A 23,048-nucleotide genomic window follows, 5' to 3' on the forward strand; every position below is an offset into this window, starting at 1 on the left:
GGTTATTTCGTTTGACAGTCCTGTTGCTTGTATCAGTTTAATAATGTTTCCCCGGTTTAGGATGTCGTGACTGCCTTTTGACTTATAGTCCGGGTAGAAGAAGGTGAAGAGAGCATCCCCACTCAGTGATGTGCTGAACAGCCTTGGAGTTACCTCTATTTTTTTCGCACTAGACATCTGAACTGCTTTTGTAGTAGGGCCCGTAGAGTGGGCCTCATTCAGCACCCTGTCAGGCCTTTCGTTTTTTTCCAGTCCCTCGACTCCCTTAACACTGGCTGGAATTGCGCCCTGTCGCTTGTTATCACAGCTTGTGGAGTCTACCTGGATTGTGGTCGTAGCGCCACCGAGTTGGATTGTCCTGTGGCAGGGGGATTGGCTCTGGGCCATTATATTCTGCGTGATAAGTGTATTTGGAGGATCCATGAGGGTGATTATGTTGTGCTCTTTTATCCCGCTGTACACCCTTTTTTCAAGGGGGGCCATTATCGATGGAGCAGGGGAAGTGCCACTCGTCATTTTTCCGCTGTCATGCGTGATTGGTTTTTCTCCCCTTATGGTTGTTGGTTTTTCCTCACTTAAGGTTGTTGGTTCGGAGAAATTTTTTGGGTCGTCGTTATCTGTGGCTACTGGACGTCTTAGAGTGTTAAACATAGGGTAGAGGCTTAGATCTTGTTTGCCCCTTCTCGTTTTGTTACGTCCTTTCCGCTTCCTCTGCCTTTTCACGTTTCCCACAGAATTTTCCAGGTTTTGTTCGATTGCGGAGGGAGGGGTGATGTTTTCCTTGCTGGTGACCAGAGAGGAATTCATACGGCAAGCTTGCCCAGATGGATCTTGGGGTTGGGCAAATTTGGTTCCTGCGACCACCATTGGCCTTGAGTTTGAAACTGTGTTTGTGTGCGGATCTTCACTTGGGTCTTCCAGGTTTGCGTCACTGCCATTCCCAGTGGTGGTTTTAACTTTTGCTATTTCTTTTAGGTCTGCCACACGCTTTTCCATGACCCCAGGGAGTGAGCTGAGTTTCTCCACTATAGGTGTACAGTCACAACCTTGTTGCGGATGGTCAGCCGCTTCTTGGGCCCGTCTGATCAAGCTGTTTAAGTTTGAAATCCTGTCGTCAATTTTGACGACGTACACGGCAAGTGTGTTTAGAAGGCTGATTTGAATGTCCATTTTGTCCGCTTGGTAAGACATTGCATTGGCTGATTTTTGAAGAATGTCAAGGGCGATCGTCCATGCCTCCTCTTGTGAGTGGCCATCGCGTTTGTCCTGCCTTGGTGACGCTTGTGGCTGAGGATGCTCAGAGGTAATGTTCCCGCATGGGAGCGGCATTTTCTCCCACCTCTTTGACCCAAAGTGGGAGAATTCTTTCACCCCTCCATCTAGTTCCTCTGTGGTTTCCTTTGTATTTTCAGCAGGCTCTAATTCTCTCACTCTATGCTGTTCCTGTTTAGCTGTGTCGATTTCGCCGCCCCTGAGAGAGATACCAAATCCATCCGTCATCAAAGCCCCAGCACTATCCATTCCCAGAGGGTTCGGGAAGCCCCCATTTTGACTGCATGGGATGCTGAAGCTAGCTTCGTGCAGCATTCGATTTAGATCTTCTGAGTTACTGGTTTCCTCTCCAATTGATTCTATTTGGAGATCCAGAGAGTCGATTACTGCGTTGATTTTGACGACGGGGGGTGGAGCAGGGTTAACCTGACACACTTGCTGGGCTGAGATTTCCTTAGTTACTTGACTACCTCTGGCCTCAGCCTTATGTGCCACTGACCAAGGCTTGCTAGTGACGGGGGCTGACATGTGGCTGCTTTGTGGGGTCCAAGTCGGCCCTTTTACAGCAGAGCTGCCATTAATGATGGTCACTAGAGGACTGAGAGGGCTCGGAAGGCCCATTATGTTCCTGTTGCTTGAGAAAGCCGTGGATCCGACATCTTTAAGAAAACAAAATTTCGATGTTATCTTGGGTTGGTTACCGCAGGATTTATGGGCTATCCTATCAGGGCCCGTTTGAGTCATGCTTTCTATATTATCAGAGACATTCAACAGGAGGTTTGATGTCTGCTCAGAGTCCATAATTGACTTTGCAGTTTTCCCTTTCCCTTTGCTTTTCTTCTTCTTTTGTGGGCTCGATAACCTCACCCTACCAGATCTCATCTCAAGTAGACAGGGATCAAGGTACGGGGAGTGAGAATGGCAGAAAGGTAGAGCAGCACAAAACCCCTACCTCGGTTTTGACTGCAAGAAGTTGCCATACTTGGATATTTTGCTGTGTAGGGATCCTCTCCGGCCCACCCTGAAGAAGATAGAGGTGAAGACAGTTAGCAATATTTTTTTCAACTTATTGCTGCATTTGTATAGGGTTTACTATTTCTATGTGGTTGCTGAAGCTCTTGTCTACTCAGACAGTAATCTACACTGTGTGTGTGTAAGTGAAAGTGTGTTGCGGTTTCTTTTGAGTCTATGTGGGAAGTGTTTTCATGCCCTGTGTGACCGCCATTGAGGTGTGGTTATTGTGTAATGGCATGCAGTGCCTGGGTGAGAGTACATGAGAGGTAGACATGCAAATTATAAATGTATTAATGACCAAAACATATAGGTAGGCACAGAAGACCAGCCAGCCGTAGGGACAGCGGAATGCTGTGTTCGTGTACACCAAAAAACAGGTGGGTGATCAGAGAAGTTCCAGTCATCCATATGGCAATGTTTATCAGATAGAGGCGGTGTTGCCAAAAGGGCAAGAATAGGACTTGGTTATATGAGCAGAAGCCATGCATGTTTTTAAAGCAAAGATTCTACCTACCTCTGAACAAATACACCCTATGAACGAAGGAGGAAGCGAAAGACCAGTCAAGGCTGGCAATCTAAGGTGAAACTACACAATCTTTAAATGTCCTAGATTCCATCTACTCCTGATAGGCCAAAGGAAGACAACATTTTGAGCAGTGGTTTACCTTCATAAACCTATGTCAAGCTCCTGGTATCGTCGAAAGACGAATAAGCACCAAACGGATAAGCCAAAGTCAGGTTGTGGCTCAGATCCTAGTTAGACTTCCACCCTGCAATGCGAGGACGAGAGATGAAGCACTTAGCAGGTCAGTGCCTTGATGGCACAAGAGCGGATCAGTCAGACTCATGTTCTCCTCTCTCTTCACACATTTAAGCAAACCCAGTACTTTTCTTAGATCCCAGAGAGCTTGCACTTTCTAGTTTACATAAGTGTTCGTCCTTTTCCTCTTCCAGAATTTCCTATCAGAGAGCTTCCACTTTCATTATTAGTAGTGAATGACATTTCAGGATAAAAAGAGACAGTGTGGCGAAAGGAGACATATTCTGGCTTTATGGTTGTGACTAGGACAGAAGCATGGCACAGATTCTGTAATTCTCATTGTGTTCAATCTTAGCCCCGCTCTTCCTGTCTGTGCATCCTGAAGAGGAGGGAGGGGAATGCAGCTAGCTTGCAATAGGTTTTCTCTTATCAAGGAGTATATTTGTAAACTCAGACAGAATTTGTTTATTTCATTTGATGCTGGTTTGTCCTTTATATTCACACTCAAACAAAAGATATTTATACCCCATTTTTAAAATCCTTGCATTACAACTGGTAACTTGGCATTAGAACTCTGTAAATCGGTTGTTGTCCATATGTACAATTGCTAACATTACCAGATGACTCCATGTCATTAGTGGCACCCTTTTCAAAACCCTGAGCTTTCCTTAAGCAACCTATGGCATGGTGGGAGTTTAATCTTGGTTCACTTCAACTGTCAATTAAAATAAAAGATAAAAACAGTAAAACGAAAACGGAATATTAAAAATTAAAATGTGGGATCCCTGATAAACAGGACTGGCTAGTGCTGAATCTTATTTTTTTTACCCTGAAAATATTGCAAATCACTTTACAAATAAGAACTTTTACTGAGTCTGTTTTCATTATATGCATTATGTAGCATATTCTACAGTTTTGTTCATGCATTATGCTTTACCTGGATTATCCGTAATGCACCTTTTCCTGTATTTTGTTGCAATTAAATTTAATCTTGAATTACCCTGGTCTTCCCATTATTTTTAAATGGCATGGTATTTATTAATTTATTCATGTTTTTAGAGAGTTTTATAAAGCGAGAACATGACCCAAGGATATTCGAGCGCTGTACAGAGCAACGCACAAATTAGTTACATAACATAGAATTATGACACTAAATGGACCTGATCTTTAGGTGAATAAAGTATTCGGAGATCCCTCTTTCAATCTATGGTCACTCAACTTTGTGTGACTGGACAGCGGCTACACTTATATCGTCTATTCTAGGGAATGCTTAATCACCTATTATTCTTTAAAAAAAGGTTGTGTATGTGGGCTCTGTCTCCCATAGCCTGTACCACCCTATTGTGTGAATAACAAAACAATAATGAAAGAGAAAAAGTGGTGAAAAAGGTTGGCAGTGCCTCACGGGAGTAACACCATGGGAGTTTGCAGATTGGTTCTCACCCTCATCCTCAGGTTCTCATCATCAACAACAGGGGCGGCCGTAGGCATGTGCAAGCTGTGCACCTGCACAGGGCCACCACGCCAATATATATCCTTAATATAATAATCCTCTGAGGATGGATACATATTTGCGTGGCGGCCCCTGGCAGGGATTTGGCGGCCTCCAGTTCTGTTCCGCTTCCAAACACCCTGACCCCCCCCTCTTCACTGGCCTCCGCGCTCTGTCCCGCCCGGACCCCCTCTTCCGGGGCCCCCTACCTACGCTCCCTGCCCAGGGCCGCCATAAGCCTAGAGCCGCCCCTGTCAACAACTGCCAACCCATAACAAAATTTGTAGTGAGATAAGAGAAAGAAAGAAACAAAGTGCTCAGGGTAGTGTATCGTGATGCCAGCACACAAGATATCTTATCCGGGTTCCCGGCAGTACCAACCCTGTAAGGAATAGTGGATTCTGGATTTGTATACCGCTATTCCGTATCTAAAAATGAGCTAGACAACCACTGGCTATCTTATTTTATTGCGTGCTGTGGGTCTACTCACATTAAAACCGAGACACACTGTTGCCTACTATCTGTTTAGTTATAGAGGGCCAACATGTTTCATTGCTAAAGGAAACTTACAGCACTTTCATCAGGGCAAGGGTCAGTTTTCGCCGCACTGCACCAATTTCTTTATATTTTATACCGGGTAGTTGCCCATCTTGGGCATACCCACAACCCCCTCTCTTTGCAAATGTATACCAGTCCACGTTCACAAAGGCTGTCACTCCTGCTGCTAAGCGTCAGTCGTGTATATGCAAGTGTCTGGCGTCTGCTCAGTACGCAAAAAAAAAGTTAGCCAGTGGTTGTCTAGTTCTTTGTTTCTTTCCTTTTATTATCTCACTACAAATTTAGTTATGGATTGGCAGTTGCTGATGATGAGAACCTGAGGATGCAGGTGAGAACCAATTTGCAAACTCCCATGGTGTTACTCCCGTGAGGCACTGCCAACCTTTTTCACCACTTTTTATTTTTCATTATTGTTTTCTTATTCACCCGATAGGGTGGTACAGACTATGGAAGACAGAGCCCACATACACAACCTTTTTTTTAAAAGAATAATAGGTGATTAAGGATTCCCTAGAATAGACGGTATAAGTGTAGCTGCTGTTCAGTCACACAAAGTTGGGTGACCATAGATTGAGGGAGGGATCTCCGAATACTTTATTCACCTAAAGATCAGGTCCATTTAGTGTCATTATTCTGAGAGTGGGGGGCGACCTGTTCTTTATCCCCCTATAGCTCCTTTGTGTATATGACATTACATAGTATCCCATAAGCATAAAAACAGAAGAGTACAACATGTGTAGCCCAAGATCATCCTCCTGGCAGTGTGCCAGTCTGCCTAAAGAGATCTGCACCTAGGCGAGATCATGTTCTGGATGTAAGATTCTCCAAGTTGTGCTAGGTCAGAACATTATGTTAAGGATCTGCTTAATATAATCTCCTTTCTTGAAAACGAATGTCAATGGGTCAGACTGAATCTCCAACGGTAGAGAGATTTAAATTCTCAGGGTGGATCCTCAAAAGGTGCGGGCATAGGTATTTTTTTTCTGAATCTAGGTGTCAGGATCTACAAACCCTAAATGGTCTGTTTAACTAAATTCAGTTGGGGTGCAAGGTTACATAGAAGGAACCTAAGGATGATGGCTGTCAGATGTACTGCAGGTACATTCTAGCTGTTATTTATTTCCCTCTCCTTTAGAAAGTGCAAAGAGCTTAGGAAAGAACCTTTGCACGCGCTGCGCTTGAAGCGCTGCACTCAACTAAAGTGTCTGCTCCTGAAAGCATTCGATTATATCTTTGCACGTTTTACCCTAGAAATTAAGTCAGGAAACCAGCGGATCTCCTAGAGTACTTAGAGCGTATAATGGGTATCAGTTAGATTTTTTGAGAAGTGTTTCAGAGCCGCGCAGGCTCAAAGCAGCATGTGGGCTTTCATCAGTCTTGTCAACCAAGACCATGTCTTGAAATACTAAAAGTAATCCAAAATAAATAAGTGGCAGTAGAGAAGAGAAAAAAAGTTTAAAACAGACATAATAGGTTCTAGAAGCAGGGGCCGATTCTCCATTAGGGCTCTGGGGCCGCGCCCCCCTGAAATTCCTTCACATTCCTGTACAATTATAAAATAGATCGATTTATTTAGAGATATGATTGTATCTCTAAACAAAACAATGTATTTAAGTCTGGGCTGTCTTTCTCAGGCTTCCTGCCCCGCCTCGCTCTGAAGCAGTAGAGCAAAGCCAGGCAGTAAATCAACTTTCTGAGCTGTGACGCACAACGCAGGGCTTAGTGCTCTAAAGTCCTTCATAATGAGTCATTGTCATTGTAGACTATGGCAGTACCCACTAGTATAGGCCAGTGACGCTGTCAACGTCATGCTTTGGGACATTCAAGTCTCCCTCCCTGTGTGAGAACAGCTATCCCTCATTCGCAGGCATAGATTCCCCCCTCCCCCCCCATTTCCCATCCGTCACACCTAGGAGTGGATGCAAGCACTGTGAAACACATGTGTTTTGCTGTCTTATCCTCTGTCATAAAGAAACCAAAATACCGGTCGGGTAGCAGCACACTATGGGAATCACGGACATTTATTTTACGTGTTCCCTTTAAGAGAGGTCCCACATTAGTCATCCTACTTAAAGACCTGTCTTCACATATTTCTATGTGACTGATTGAAATCAGCAGCTGTTGGTCCTTTGTGAAGCCTGGTTAGAGCATTTTCTTCTAAGGTTGAGGCTGCATGCAGTACAACCACACACTTTAAAAGGCTAAGGTTTTCGTGCTGTACAATTTGAACATTACAGAAACTGTTGAACATATTAATGCAGTAAGATATAGGATAGTTTTTTAATGTGTTTAATATTTCAAAACTATACATTCACACTGCTTTATAAGCCTTGCTTTATCACTCAATTAATTAGATTTAAAATGCTCCCTTTGCCAATCTTTTTTCAAATGTTTTCTCTGGAGGAGGATCCGGCCTGTACCCCATGTTTGCCAATTAAGCTTGACCACGTTGCTTACTACATAAAAGTCAAGCCAAAATGTTATGCCTCACCACTTTCAAATGTCACCAGCCGCTGCTGGCAAAGCCCTCATACCGGATTGGAACAAGGTGGTGTGAAGAAGATCCTTTAAGGGGAATGTAAAGTATACTCCTGCTTCAATTAAGTTCAAATCTTCTTTATTGGCAACTCTGCTACAAATGGATCATACAGCGATGTCCACATCTCCTAGTCCCTTCATCAACTGTCCCTCCCCAGAATCTCTACCCGTACATTCCTATTCCATTAATGACGCCTCTTGCATTCCAAACATGGAATGCTCCAACACAACACATCTCCCCCCTTTATAATAATAAATAACGCAAAAAAAACTATATACAACATACAGATAAAACAAAAATCTATTTCAACATATAATCTCTAAGTCTGTGAGGAGTATGGATGACTCTTCCAAATCTTCCCAATCTCCTTGTATCTGCACAAGTTTGATCACATAATTCTTCATTTCCCAGACCATTCTCTTCTTCAATTCCTACTTCATCTTCTACTTCATCTTCCCACAACCATTCATTAAACATAGCTGTAGTTCCCTCAACATCCTCCTCTTGTGCTTTTTTAACATTTCTACATTTAGCTATTCAACTCATATGCCATACCCGACTATCACTAGGTCTAGCAGAGTTTCTCAGACATTCCACAACTTTACATGGCTTTGAAAATACACTTTCTCCTTTAGCCACTTTTCTCCACTTCTTACTTTTTACCCAATCTCCTACTTCAAGTTCTTCCATCCTTGTCACATTCTTTGTATCAAAATTCCTTTTATATACTTGTTGTGCTCTTATAATATTCTCTTTAACTTTTTCCGGTGACCATTCAATATGTTTCGTACTGTCCATCCATCCCATATTATCTCTCGTGAACGGTTCCCTACCTCTCATCATCACAAACTGACTCAAACCAGTGAGAGAAGGTGTGAGACGATAACCCCACAACATTTTTTTAAGTTCAACTTCCCAATTCTTTCTATTTTCACAAGCAATTTGGATAGTCCCTTTATTGACACGATTAAACCACTCCACTGCGCCATTCCCGAAGGATGATAAACAGACGTCAATGCATGTGTTATGCCATTCCTTTTAAAAAAATCCTCAACCTTCACTGCTGTAAAATGCGTTCCATTATCACTAATCATTCTTTTAGGCAACACTTCTCTTAAAAATACACCATTCAGAAATGTTATCACTGTATCCACATCAGATTTCTCAACAACTTTTAAATCAACCCACTTACTAAAGTAGTCTATCAAAACAATAATAAACTTACTCTCACCATTTTTGTTCTGAACAGGACCAACAAAGTCAATAGCAATCAAATCCCAGACCATGTATGGACATTGCACAGGTGACAATTGTGGTTTCATCATTGTTAAACTTTTATCAGAATCAGCACATTCTTTGCACTCCCTCACAACCCTTTCCACCTCTATATCTACACCTGGCCACCAATATGAACTTTTAACCCTCTTCTTTGTCCTAACAATCCCAAAATGCCCTTCATGACATAAATCTACTATTCTTTTTCTCAAACTTCTTGGTCTTGGTGGTATCATCTTTCCTCCTCTATACACAAATCCTGACTCTACACTCAACTCACTTCTTACTTCCCAAAAACTTCTTTCTTCTGCTGCAACTGGTTTCCTTTCACCCAACCTTCCAAAACCTTCTCTTTTATTTTCTCCATCAACTCATCTTTCCCATAATGCAAAATCCATTCTCTTTTATCAATAGACTTGACGTGACGTACTCATCCTCTACCACAGCAATTTGATAATCATCCCACTCACTCCTAGATACTTCTTTAATTGGTAAAGGCATTCTACTCAAACTGTCCGCAACTTTATTTTGTACACCTGGAACATATTTGATCCTGTAGTTATAATCCTGCGATCTCATTGAAAGCCTTGCTATTCTCGCCGATGCTCTTGTCATACCATTTGTAGTCAATAAATTAACTAATGGTTTATGATCTGTTCTTACATCAAACTCATTCCCCCATAAATACACTCTAAAATGTTCCATTCCCCACACACAACCAAGGGTCTCCCTTTCTATTACAGAATAAAGTTCTTCAGCTGGTGTTAAACTCCTTGACGCAAATCCAATAACTACTTTCTTTTCACCACATTCATTCTGTGTCAAAACCGCACCCGAACCTTTTCCGACGGCATCCTCTTTTAACACACTCCTTAATTCTGGATCAAATCCCTTAATAGGTGTGGCACTGCATACCTCCCTCTTCAAGATCTCAAAACTTTCCTTACACTTTTCATTCCAGTCAAATTTACTCCTTTGTTCCAATAATTGTCTCAAATCATAAGATTTTTCTGAAAAATTCCTCACAAATTTGGAGTATTACTCCGTCAACCCTAAAAATGAACGGAGTTCATCCTTGTTCTTTGGCTCCGGTGCTTCACTCACCGCCTCTAATAATTTTTTTTTTGGAGAAATACCATCAATACCAATATTTTGACCTAAATAAGCCACTTTTTGTTTAGCGCACTTACATTTTCCATATTCCGCTGTCAGTCCCTTATTCCTCAAAACATTGAATACATCTTTTAGCCTTTGATCATGAGTCTTCCTATTTCACCCCATTACTAATATGTCATCTTGAAAATACAACACACCACGAATATCTCTCAAAATCTCACTCATAATCCTTTGGAAGACTGCCGCCGCAGAGGCTAGCCCAAACGGCATTCTAACATACTGGAAACAGCCAAAAGGTGTTATAAAGGATGTTATTTTTCTGCTTTCCTTATGTAATTGAACCTGATGGTATGCTGACGACAAATCAACTGTTGAAAACCATCTCATACCTTTCTTCTTAGCCAATAACTCATGAATCTTTGGTAAAGGATATTTATCCACTAGGATTTCTTTGTTCACACACAATCTGATCTTACCATTCGATTTCCTAGCTACCACAATCGGAGACATCCACACAGATGACTCAATCCTCTCAATTATTCCCGATGTTTCCAACCTCATCAATTCTTTCTCTAATTCCTTCCTTACAGCAAATGGGACTTTTCTCACTTTATAATTCACAGGAACAGCATTCTCCTTCAATTTTATCTCATGTTTGAATCCCTTAACCATACCAATTTTCCCTGAGAAAACATCACTATACTCTTCTTTAATTTCTTTTGCCAAATCATCATTCTCACCCAACACCATAACTTGTTCTTTACCATTCGGATTTAGTATTATATCCAAAATTGCCTGATCTTTCCATCCCAAAACACTTGGTCCACGTTCAGCAACATACATTCTTCCCTTTACAGGAAAGATACTGGACTAGGAAGACTCACTCTTGAGTGGAGTTGTTGTGAATGACAGGCTGACATTTTGCTGACCGCAGAGAAGATGAAGAAACTCGTAAAAGAGTGGAATCAACAGTGGAGCAGGACCATGTAAGAATGCCAGCTTCATGGGACTGCCTAAACACTAAAAGAGGTTTAACATTTGGGGTGGATAAGAAGACGAAGTAGAGGAGTGGTGGTTTCAGCCAAATCACCAAAGGGCTGCAACAATCCGAGACCATAACCTGAGAAAGAGCCATTGACAGACACGAGTAGGCGGCTATAAAAAGGCTATCAATGGGTTTTCACTTGTTTGAAAGCCAATGTCAGGCTAACACAATAAAAATTAAGAGAATTGATTTTTTGTTTATTTTTTCATTTTCTTAGCTGAGAAGAGGCAGGGGAAATTCTATTAAATCACTTTAAGGAAAAGGACGATAACCTGAACATAAGTTCGACACTTAAAGGGAAAGAGATACAAAAACATGACAGATGAACTGAACACTATTGGGTATTGAAGTCTAAAAGAAAGATAGGAGAAAAATGCTAAACAAAACCCCAATAAACTGGAAGCTAAAATTAAGCCCAGGGTGATATGAGGTGTAGTAATATTAAAAATACGCAGGTATAATACATTAATAAAGCCAGGGGGTTCTCCATCTGACTGGCCTACCTGAGCTTCTAAAGGAAAACTGACTGTCAAGCAAATCCTAGTAGGTGGTTTTCCGAAATATTTTGCAGGACTGGGAACGGAATTCCAAATTGACCATTATCACTATTGGAAATATATACATTTATGACATTGTTTACTGAGCAAACTTGGGAAAATGCCATTTGACCCCTAGTTTCTATTCTACATGATTATCTTGTGCAATTGGTAAAGAATTAGAAACTGATCTCAGATGTGTATGAAACTATGGGGCATATTTACAAAGAAATTAAGCAGAGCTGCACTGCATCATTTTAACCCATTCCGTGCTTCGAACGTCCAACGGTCGTCGCGTGCACTACCTCGCTAGTGCTGCGCACGACCTTTGGACGTCCGAATCCCGTTAGCGCAATCGAACGTCCGCACTGGGGCGGAATGTTTGCGCTCGCTTAACGGGTTAAAATGCAGAGATATGCAATATTTACAAGAATACGGTGTATGTCTGTGTTTTCCCTTGTGCTACAATTAGCTGCCTACCGCCAACACAGACACCATTGTGCCTTAGTGCAGGGGTGCCCAATCAATAAAAGTGATTTGCTACTTCTATGTGTGCTGCATTCTGCATCACACATAGAAGTAGCAAATTGTGATTATCTAATAATCGTTTTTGTGCAGCAAGGCACACCTTCCTGCACAAAAACAATCATTAATGGAGTTTTGCTCTTTCTATGTAGCCATTGAAAAAGCAAAAACAAAGAGAATAAAAGGTATTTCTCATCCGTTGCGCCAATCTAACGCCTGCTTTAGCATGGCATTAGTTTTTGGGGCTGCCACAAATTTACTGATCCTTATAAATCTGGAGCAGCGTCAAAAAGCAATGGGTGTTGCGGTGGAAAGTCCACAGCGACACCCATTGTACGCCCCTTTGACGCAGAAAACTGTTTCCAAAGAGGCGTTAAGCCCCACAAAGTAGCTTAATACCACTTGGTAAATATAGCGCAGGGCATTGCACCACCGGAACGTTGGAAAAAGTGACTTTCAAGTGGTGCAATCCCCTTGTAATATGCCCCAATGATTGGAGAAGTGTACTCCAAATCCATGGAAAGTTTTCGTAGGGTTAAATGGCAAGCACATCTACAGCGGACATATACTGAGCGGTTCCGTCGGAGATACTGAAGACTTATGAAAGAGGCTTTAGAGAGGTTTGTCTTAAGTTCAGCCTTTTAAAATTCTACAAGACTGACATTGGTCACCATATAAGCAGCATAGGGTAGACATGGGGCCCACCTTTGCTGCCAGCACTGTGGCCAGCACGAGGAGACATGAGTCATATCCTTTGGTGATGCCCCAGTTTTTAATATTTCTGGCACTTTGTGTGTGGTGCAGCAAGAAGGACAAGGGTGGCCTGCCCATTATCCTATGCATGACGCTGGCAATTTTACAAGATACACAGGATATTGCAGATATTACCAACTATAACATCGGTTGTTCATATTTCGGTGATGGCAAATTAAATCACCACCTACATAAGAGGACTCGATCGTGGCTCGTGTGAATGACTGATCAACAAGATGAATGACCAACTACAGGAATTTAATGATATTTGGGATCCTTTTCTTCTTGACTGAGAGAGCACATGCCCCTAACTTGAATTTTTTCATGTCACCGCCTGGGTGTTCAGATGCGCTGTAAAGTAGTATATAACAGTAGGCCTATTCTGTTTTATTCTACTTTTCTGTATGCAAATCTATCTTTTTGGGTGTGACTATTGAGGTTCTAGCGCGAAATTCTTGCCTGCTATCTAATTTTCTTGAAAACACATTTCTATATTTCTATTTTCCCATAATAATTTGTTTTTGAGATGCAAGCACTGGCACAGTGGTTGAAATCCCGGGTCAATTGCTGTCCCTGGCCAGTGGTGGTAATTTGTGTCAACATGCTAGTCCGGGTACAGTGGTGGCAAGCGCAATGGCAGCATGCTGGCCCTGGCACATTGGGGGTAATTTCTGACAGCACGCTGATCCTATCACAATGGTGGTGGTCGCTGGCAAAATGCTGACCATTGCACATTGGTGATTCCTCTGACAACATGCTCACTGTGGAACAATGGTGGTATTGCATGGTGAAATGCTGGCCTTTGACCATGCGCATCAGGGTTTGGGCGCAGGCACTGTGCTCTGGCCTGTGACAGGCTTTGGACCCTGCTTTCTGCTCCCAACCCACCACCTTCACCCAACTGGCGGTGCAAGGGCCTTTGGTTGTGCGCAGGACCTGCAGCCAGGTCCTAGGCCTATACCCCTGCAGGTCTGCCCACCCCCACCAGGGCATGCCCTTCGGTCTTTCACTGAGGAGTTAAGTTCACCCCACACGCTCTGGATGACTACCCCCTGCTGTGCACATCCCTATCTCTCTCTCTCTAACATGCTGACTGATTTGTTTGTCAATTTTGTTCCACGTTTTAACCCGGGCACTCAGAAAATAAAAAACATAAAAGAAAGTAAGTTGTGGACTCTGCTTCATTATTAAAGTGGTAGGCCGCTCATTGAATATTAACTGCTCCACCCCCCTCAGGAGCACCCCATGATTCCCTGCTTGGAATTTTTATGTATTAAATCTTTTATTGAGCATAGGCAAACAATATGCACCTCCGAGATATTTATAGGGGCTGTCACCACACCGGGGAGGCCTAAGTCAGCGACCCCACTGACACCCATCACAAGGCCAGCGGGCACATTGTCTGTTAACACAGCAAGCCGCCTACAACCCAACTGGGCCGGCCGCGTCATAAGAGGTGCTACAGCGGTGCAAGCTATGTAGTACTAGTGCAACCTGAGAGAACAAAGAACTGTAAACAACCCCCCTACCCTTCCCACCCCTACCCTCCCCTCTCCTTGTCCAATTCCGGGGATAATCAGTCGGCTATTGTCGTCCATTAACGGTCAAGTGGGGCTGCGCGCGCTGGGCCTGTACGCTTGTGGGCGCGTGTCTTGGGTTCTGGGAGAGGTGTTTCCGCCAGGCGTAGCAGACGCAGGTAGCGTGGGCAGCTCACCTCACGAAATTCCCCGGTAAGTAGGGCGAGGAACGGTCGCCAGAGCTCCGCAAAGTCCGCTCCCCTCCCCGCTGCTGCCAGTGACAGTTTCTCCATTCCCAGGATCGCCCAGAGCCGGTGGAGCCACCCCAATTGTTGCGGAGCCTGAACTGCTCTCCAGTGGGCCACAATGTTTTGGACCGCTGCCCCTAGCGCAAGTGCGATCAGTCGTCCCCTCCAGGACTTCAGAGGATACATGAGGGCGTTCGGGAGGCCTAGAATAATGTATGCTGGGAAGCGCGGCAGTTGTGTATCTAGATGTGCGTCTATGAGGGCCAGGATAGGGTCCCAATAGGGGCGAAGCGCCTCACAGCTCCATAGCAAGTGTTCCAGTGTCCCTAGTTCCCCACACCCCCTCCAGCATCTGTCGCTCACTCGGGCATCCCAGTGGTGCAATCTCTCAGGGGTGTGGTACCAGTATGTGGCTACTTTAGTTAGTGTCTCGGTGAGCCCGGTGTGGTGTGCCGAGTGTCTGGCCCTGTGGTACACCCCCTCCCATTCTTTCCTGGTAAGCTGCCGCCCTAGATCCCTTTCCCACCTGGCCTGACCCACGTTGTACGTGTGTGCCTGAGTGAGCAGTAGCTGTTGATAGAGGTCAGAAATCAATTTCTTGTCTGAGGTGCGTGTCAGCAGCCACCTTTCGTAGGGCGTGAGGTGCCGTTGGGCCCCGGGCTGGATCGAGGGGTGGAGCACCCAATGCCGCACCTGCAGGTACTGTAGGCATTCCGATTCGGCCACACCGTAGTCCGCCTTGACCTGCTGGAACGGGAGGACCCCCTTGAGGTCGAACATGTGTCCCGCCGCTCTGCAGGGCGTCGTCCGCCACGTCGTAAACGCTCCGACGTCTAAGCCCGGCGTGAAGTCCGGATTCTCAAAAATGGTGGTCATAGGCGAGGGAAAGGTGGTCAGTCCCCTGGCCACTGCCACTCTATCCCACATTCTCAGGGCGGTGCTTGTGATTTCAGAGGCGAACAGGTTAGGGGGCTGGTGTCGGCGTGGCAGGAAAGGCACGCCTTGAAGGGTACGGCCGGCCACCGCCTGGTCCTGGAAGAGCCAGTGCTTGCCGGATTCCAGTTGAAACCATTCCACGAAGGTGCGCAGCTGCGCCGCCTGGAAGTACAGGGTGAGGTCGGGCACACCGACCCCCCCGTTCGCCGGGGGCAGAGTGGCGAGAGTATGCTTAATACTCAAATAACAAAAATGTGTGTGGAGGGTCAAGGGGTAGTTTAACGACCTGTTTGCTCCATCCCCTACTCTTCAAGACAAAAACACAAAAGAGCAAACCAAGTCAAAGGAGTGGTGTTCTGCCATGTGAAAAACTATGAACAGATTAAATGCATGTGTGAACACCTGTCATTGCGGTACACAGGCCAATAATAAAAACCCCATCAGACCAGCCATTTGCCGGAAATTACGTCATATGAGGTTTTAGTAAAGCATTGAAACCCACATCCGACTTGGTGATGACGGTGTAGGAGTAAATGTCAGAACTTCAGCCGTGAAACCCAATGCAGACATGATGTGCAGTGCTACAGTGATGGTGATATTTAAAATTGACTACTCAGACGCAGACGTAAGTTCAAAAGTAGAAGACTGTGTGTCAAGATTAAAAGCATGCCGAGTAGTGAGACTACCCTTTGGCAATTATACAGATCGGTCGACATGTTTCAGCCTAATAGGGAATTACCCTGGCTTTCTTCAGGACCTTTAAATACAATTTGGCTACTGCAACTAAGAAAAAACTTCCTGTGTTAAAGGAATAACAGTATGTACTGAAGGAAAGTTACATAGCTACCAGGAACTTGAAAGGGTGTGAGTCCACTGGAAGGGAAGAGACTTGTCTTCTTCCTAACAAAACAACAGAAAACAAGTGAGTGTTTTTCTTTTTACCATAACCTTGGGTTACACACATACATTCGCATAAGTGCACAGGGAAACACATAGACAGACACCTGCATAAATACTTTGCATTATGCATTGTAAGGAAAGCATATTAGCTTAATCACCAGGAAGCATTTCTTCGTGGTGATACTCACCCAGCGTTGTGTGGATGAAGACCTCATCTCACCCGGCAACCGCTCGAGAGTGTGAGGCCCCGCTCTGTGGTGTAAAAAGAGTACACAGTAAGTACTGAGATCCACTGTGTACAAACCAATTGTTTTACACACTTAACCCAACAAACGTGTATTAGAAAACCCTCCGCCATGTCTCAGAAAAACCTACTACAAAGTCCTTATAGAACTATAGGAAGCTATAAGATTTCTACTAGATTTTCATTAGATTCCTCTGTGCCCCTAGATAACTATTAGAAGCTACAGGATCTCTACAAAATTATCATCAGATTTCTGTGAGCCCCTAGATCTCATGACTTTTAACAAGGTCCGAAAAGGGCTTCATAATATAAATGGTTAAAGGGCATTGTAGACTCCTATCTTGTCCCGAATTTAAAATGTCAAGCAACAGTGATTCTAGGGAGCCTGACCAGCCACTCACCTATCCGTCGGTACCTCCATTCTACACCGAGCGGAAGGGGAGGGACTCTTAGTACCGTCTTTTGCCTTGATAAATAGGTTCGTATGATTGGTTATAGAGGGGTGGATCTCAGTACTTACTGTGTACTCTTTTTACACCACAGAGCGGGGCCTCACACTCCCGAGCGGTTGCCGGGTGAGATGAGGTCTTCATCCACACAACGCTGGGTGAGTATCACCACGAAGAAATGCTTCCTGGTGATTAAGCTAATATGATTTCCTTACAATGCATAATGCAAAGTATTTATGCAGGTGTCTGTCTATGTGTTTCCCTGTGCACTTATGCGAATGTATGTGTGTAACCCAAGGTTATGGTAAAAAGAAAAACACTCACTTGTTTTCTGTTGTTTTGTTAGGAAGAAGACAAGTCTCTTCCCTTCCAGTGGACTCACACCCTTTCAAGTTCCTGGTAGCTATGTAACTTTCCTTCAGTACATACTGTTATTCCTTTAACACAGGAAGTTTTTTCTTAGTTGCAGTAGCCAAATTGTATTTAAAGGTCCTGAAGAAAGCCAGGGTAATTCCCTATTAGGCTGAAACATGTCGACCGATCTGTATAATTGCCAAAGGGTAGTCTCACTACTCGGCATGCTTTTAATCTTGACACACAGTCTTCTACTTTTGAACTTACGTCTGCGTCTGAGTAGTCAATTTTAAGTATCACCATCACTGTAGCACTGCACATCATGTCTGCATTGGGTTTCACGGCTGAAGTTCTGACATTTACTCCTACACCGTCATCACCAAGTCGGATGTGGGTTTCAATGCTTTACTAAAACCTCATATGACGTAATTTCCGGCAAATGGCTGGTCTGATGGGGTTTTTATTATTGGCCTGTGTACCTCAATGACAGGTGTTCACACATGCATTTAATCTGTTCATAGTTTTTCACATGGCAGAACACCACTCCTTTGACTTGGTTTGCTCTTTTGTGTTTTTGTCCTGGAGAGTATGCTTAAACCTCGGTCGCCGGCCGTTCCAAATGAATCGCGACAGCTCCGATTGGGTTTGCTGAAGCCAACCCGTCGGGGGATTTAAGGGGAGCGTCTGGAACAGATACAAGATCTGCGGTAGCAGTGTCATTTTGACTGCGGCAATTCTGCCTAGCCACGACAATGTAAGCGGCTTCCAACCCCGGAGCTGCTCCCGGAGTTTGATTGTGAGTGCTTCATAATTGACTCACGCCGTACCCCGGACAGTGGGAGCCAGGCGAACGCCCAGGTACGGGACGGCTGCATCTGACCATTGTATTCTGAACTCGGACTTAATCTCGGCCACCACGTCCGGGCTTAGGGAGATGTTCAGGGCTTCGGATTTCGCTTCATTGATTTTAAAACCCGAGGCCAGGGCAAAGGTGTGAAGCTCCACAAAGAGAGCACGCAGGGATTGCATCGGGTCAGTGAGGGACAGCAAAACGTCGTCAGCGTACAGGCTGATCTTGTGCGTGTCGGCACCAAATTTGATACCAGATATGAGCGCATGCTGCCGCACCCTCTGAGCCATCAGTTCCATATACAGTGCGAATAGGAGCGGCGATAGAGGGCAGCCCTGGCGCGTGCCTCTGCCAATGTCGAATCTCGGGGAGGTATGACCGTTCACCCTTACCGTGGCGTTGGGCCGGCGGTAGCAGTTGAAGATGCAATGGCGGAGTTTCTCCCCAAATCCGAAGTGGAGGAGAACCTGGTCGAGGTAGGGCCAGTGCACTCTGTCAAATGCTTTCTCGGCATCGATGGTGAGGAGCATGCAGCCCGGTTTGGTGCGCGACCCGGCCTCAATGAGGTGCAGCACTCGCCTGGTGTTGTCGCTGGTCTGCCGTTGGGGGATAAAGCCCGCCTGGTCAGGGTCTATCAGCTGCTGCATGTATGGTGCAATGCGGCCCGCTAGTATGCCAGTGTAGAGCTTCAAGTCTATATTCAGCAGTGAGATGGGCCTGTATGAGCCACATGCCGCCGGGTCACGGCCCGGTTTGGGAATTACAGAGATAGACGCCTCTAGCAGGTCCGGGTGGATGGCACCAGGCGTGTCAAAGGTGTTAAACAGGTCGCGCAAGAGGGGGGCAAGCTGCTGGCAGAAGGTCTTGTAGAAGGCCGCAGTATAGCCGTCGGGTCCCGGTGATTTCCCCACTTTGAGGCGGGCAATAGCAGAGATGACTTCCTCCAGGCCTATGGGCCGCTCCAGAAAGTCCGCTTGGGCTTGGGTGAGGGTGGGGAGCTCCGCACCCTGCAAGTAGGTCGGGCCGGCAATTGGATCCAGGTGGTCCGCGTCGTATAGCGCCGCATAAAAGTTGCCGAAGGCTGCCGCAATCGCCGCGTCCTCCGTAATCTGGCCACCATTAGCCGACAGGAGAGAGCGCACCTGTTGCCGTTGGGTTTGCGCCCGTAGTCTGCTCACCAGAAACTTCCCGCAGCGGTCGCCTCCGGTGTAATAGGCGTGCTTGAGGCGCATAGCGGCGTATTCCGCCACGTCTTGGTCCAAAGCTGCCAACATTTTCCGCTCGGCGCATAATTGGCGCCATGCCCTTGCCGCCCCTGTGCGTTGGTGCATCTGTTCCAGTTCCGCCACCCGTTGGGTAAGCTCGGCACGCTTTAGAGCCCTTTCTCTGTTGTTGGCGGTGGCTATGGAGATAAGTTCCCCGCGTAGGACCGCTTTGAGGGCTGCCCACTGAGTGGCCTTTGTGGTGTCATCATTGGCGTTGTGTTCCAAAAAGTGGTCAATCGCGGCTGTGAGTCGGGTTTGGGTGTCGGGCAACTGCAAGAGGCCATCTCGCAGCCTCCAGTGTCGTTGCGGTGCTGGCATGGCTCCCACACGAAGTGTCGTTACCACTGGGGAGTGATCCGATAGCGCGGCTGGCAGTATCTCCACCTCTTTGACCTGTAGCGCCAGTTGAGAGGAGCACAGAAAATAATCCAGCATCGCATACGTCTTGTGCGCCGCCGAGTAATACGTGTAGGCTGTTGTCTGGGGGTGTGTGTGTCGCCATAAATCTATGAGGCCCAAGTCTGCTATGTGTGCGTGACCTGCTGCTGTGAGCGCCCCCACCTGCCCGGATCTCTGGCCTGAGCGGTCTGCCGTGTTATGAAATACAATGTTGAGGTCTCCACCCAGTAGTAAGTGAGTGTGTGTGGTGGACGTAGCGGTCTCTAGTGCCGTATGTAAGAATCTTTCCTGCCCCTCATTCGGGCCATAGACTGAACCCACCAGCAAGGTATGGCCTGCAATCTGGAAGCTATAAAGCAGAAGCCGCCCTTTAATTTCAGCTTCTTTCTGGAGGACCCTCCCCTCGAATGATTTAGCCACTAGAATCGCCACCCCGGCTGCTTTCTTCAGGGATGAGGAGAAGAACTGCCAGGGAAAGGCGCGCGATTTGAGCCTGTGTTGGTCGCTGCGAACAAGGTGTGTTTCTTGGAGTAGGCAGATATCTGCCTTGGAACGCTCGAGACAGGATAGTATCGCCTTGCGCTTGTTCGGACTGTTGAGACCCCGCACATTAAGCGAGAGCACTGTTAGGTGTCGTGTCATGTCTGGGGTAATAAGGAAGATACCAATCCCCACCCGGAGGCGGTGGCTGCGGGCCAACGGACCGTGGAAGACACTGCGCTGGGAGTCCTACCGACTCCGTCCGTGGTGTTAGAATCCCCTGGACAAGGAGAGCCCCCCCGCCCCTCCCCCTCATCCCCCAACTCCCCCCCATCCCCAACTGCCCCCCCCATCCCCAGCTCAACTGGAGCAACCCCCTCCCCCTGGATCCCCCTCTCCCTTGGTGCAACCCCTCCCCGCCCAACACCCCCTTCCTGCATCACCCCCCAACCCTCCTCCCCAACTGGTAAAGAAATTTGGTCCAACATTGTCCCAGGTCCAGTCACGAGGCCACTGGACCCGTGGTAAAGTAAGTCCGTAGAATGGGAGCAGTGGCGACATTGCGAGCAGGTCGGCCCACCCCTAGCACTAGAGTCAGAGTCTCCATCCGGGAAGGCCCAAAAGCACTCTGCCCTCGCCCCCGCCGCCGGACTAGATTAGCCCGACCCAACCATGTCCTGTGGAACTAATGTGTCGCTCTCCCAGCGGTCAGCCATTGTTCACCTGCGCCAGGCCCTGCGCCACGGTCTCCACCGCAGCCCGCTGTCCCTCCTCTATCTCAGTAGCTGCGGGGCGTCTCGGCCTGCGTCTGCGCCGTTGTTGTTGCCAGCGTCCCGGGGCAGCCTCATTGGAGGCTCCTTCTCCCGGTGATCCGTCGTCGACCACCGGCTCGTCTAGGCTCAGTACGCGGCAGGCGTCCCTGAGGGAACGCGGCTGATGAAGTACATTGCCAAGCCGAAACACCAGACGGAAGGGGTGCCCCCAGCTGTAGGAGATGTTGCGTTTTCTCAGTTCCGCTGTCACTGGTCGAAAGGTGCGCCGCTTCTCCAGTGTAAGCGCGGCTAGGTCCTGGTACAGCGTCGGGGAGTGGTCGCCAAAGGTGATCCTCTCCAACTGGCGCGCCTTGCTCAGGATCTCCTCCTTTGTCCTGAAGTCCTGCACACACACCAGGATGTCTGCTGGGTGAGCTGCGTCGGCCCTCGGCGGACCCGTCAGGTGGGCCCTGTCCAGTCGCAAGGGGGCGTCCGCCTGTCGGCCCAGAATGTGGTTGAAGAGACCCTGCGTAAACCGAAAGAGGTCTTCCGTGTCCGGGGACAGTTTCACTCCTCTGATCCTGATGTTATGCCGCCGGGAGCGGTTCTCCAGGTCCTCGGCGTGCGTCTGGAGATCCACCTGTTGGTCATGTATGCGGGCCAGTTCCTGCCATAGGGCCTCTATTTCGGTGTTGCGTCGCTTTTCGTCTCCAGGTCTGCCACTTTCTCCCCTATGGCATCGGTGTCGCGGCGGATCTCTTTGATCTCGTCCTGGAGCTCCTTCTTTAGGGCATGGATGTCTTCCCTCAGACCGGTGAACAGGGACTCCAGAAAAGACCGTGTGACCGGGCCCTCGGGGTCCGATCCTCCGGGGGGCGACGTGGCCACCGTTTTCTTTTCTGTGTCTCCCCGGGGGCTGGACACCGCGGGGCCATTCCGCTTCCCCATGGCGGTGGGGGTGAAAAGATCCTTTATGGTGCGGTCTTTCTTGGGTCTCCCGCCAGACATGCCCCCCCAGGGCCCCCAGCCGCGTCCGTCGACCTCCTCCTCTGCCAGCCGTGGGTAGGCCCCTAGGCCTCGCGGGTGTCTCTCCGGGCTCGGGACGACCAGTGCTTCCTGTGTGACGCGTGGGTGCCGTGTTCTGGCGGGTGCCAGGCCCAGCGCGGGGGATCGCCCTTAGTGGACCCAGGCGACCACCAGCGAGGCCGTCGGGGCGAGAGGACCCACAGGGCCCGGACCACGGGGCCGTGCCTCTTTATTCCTCCAAGCCTGCTGCCTCCCCGTTGACTGATGCGTTGTCACTACCCCCCGAAGCCGCAGCAGCGCTCGGCGGGGGCCGCGTGATGGGAGCAGGGTCGCCGGGACCAGCGGTGAGGGAGGGAGCGAGGACCAGGCAGGGCGGGCAGCCGCCCAAGATGGCGCCCGCGGCTCTCAGTGTTGCACTGTCCAGGGGGTGAGAGAGCGCGGCAGGTCTGCAGAGGCCACGTCCAGACAAGGGCCTCGCCCACCCCGGTGCGGGCCGAGTTCGCTGGGTATGTGGCAGTCGGCGTTGGTGGCCCCGGAGGCAGCGCCGCAGGTGCGGACAGAGCAGAAGGTCTTCTCAGGCTCACGCCACGTGCGAGGGTCCCCGCGGGTCTCCTCGTTGTCCCTCAGGCCGATAGGCCGTCACCTCCCCCGCCGGGTGTTCTAACTCGCGGTCCTGGCAACGGATGGGTGCAGTGCCGCCAGCGGGGACCGGCGGCAGCGGAGGGCCACGCGGCCAGCTCCAG

This window comes from Lissotriton vulgaris, chromosome 2_1, assembly GCF_964263255.1.
Source record: "Lissotriton vulgaris chromosome 2_1, aLisVul1.2, whole genome shotgun sequence".
NCBI classification, from domain to species: Eukaryota; Metazoa; Chordata; class Amphibia; order Caudata; family Salamandridae; genus Lissotriton; species Lissotriton vulgaris.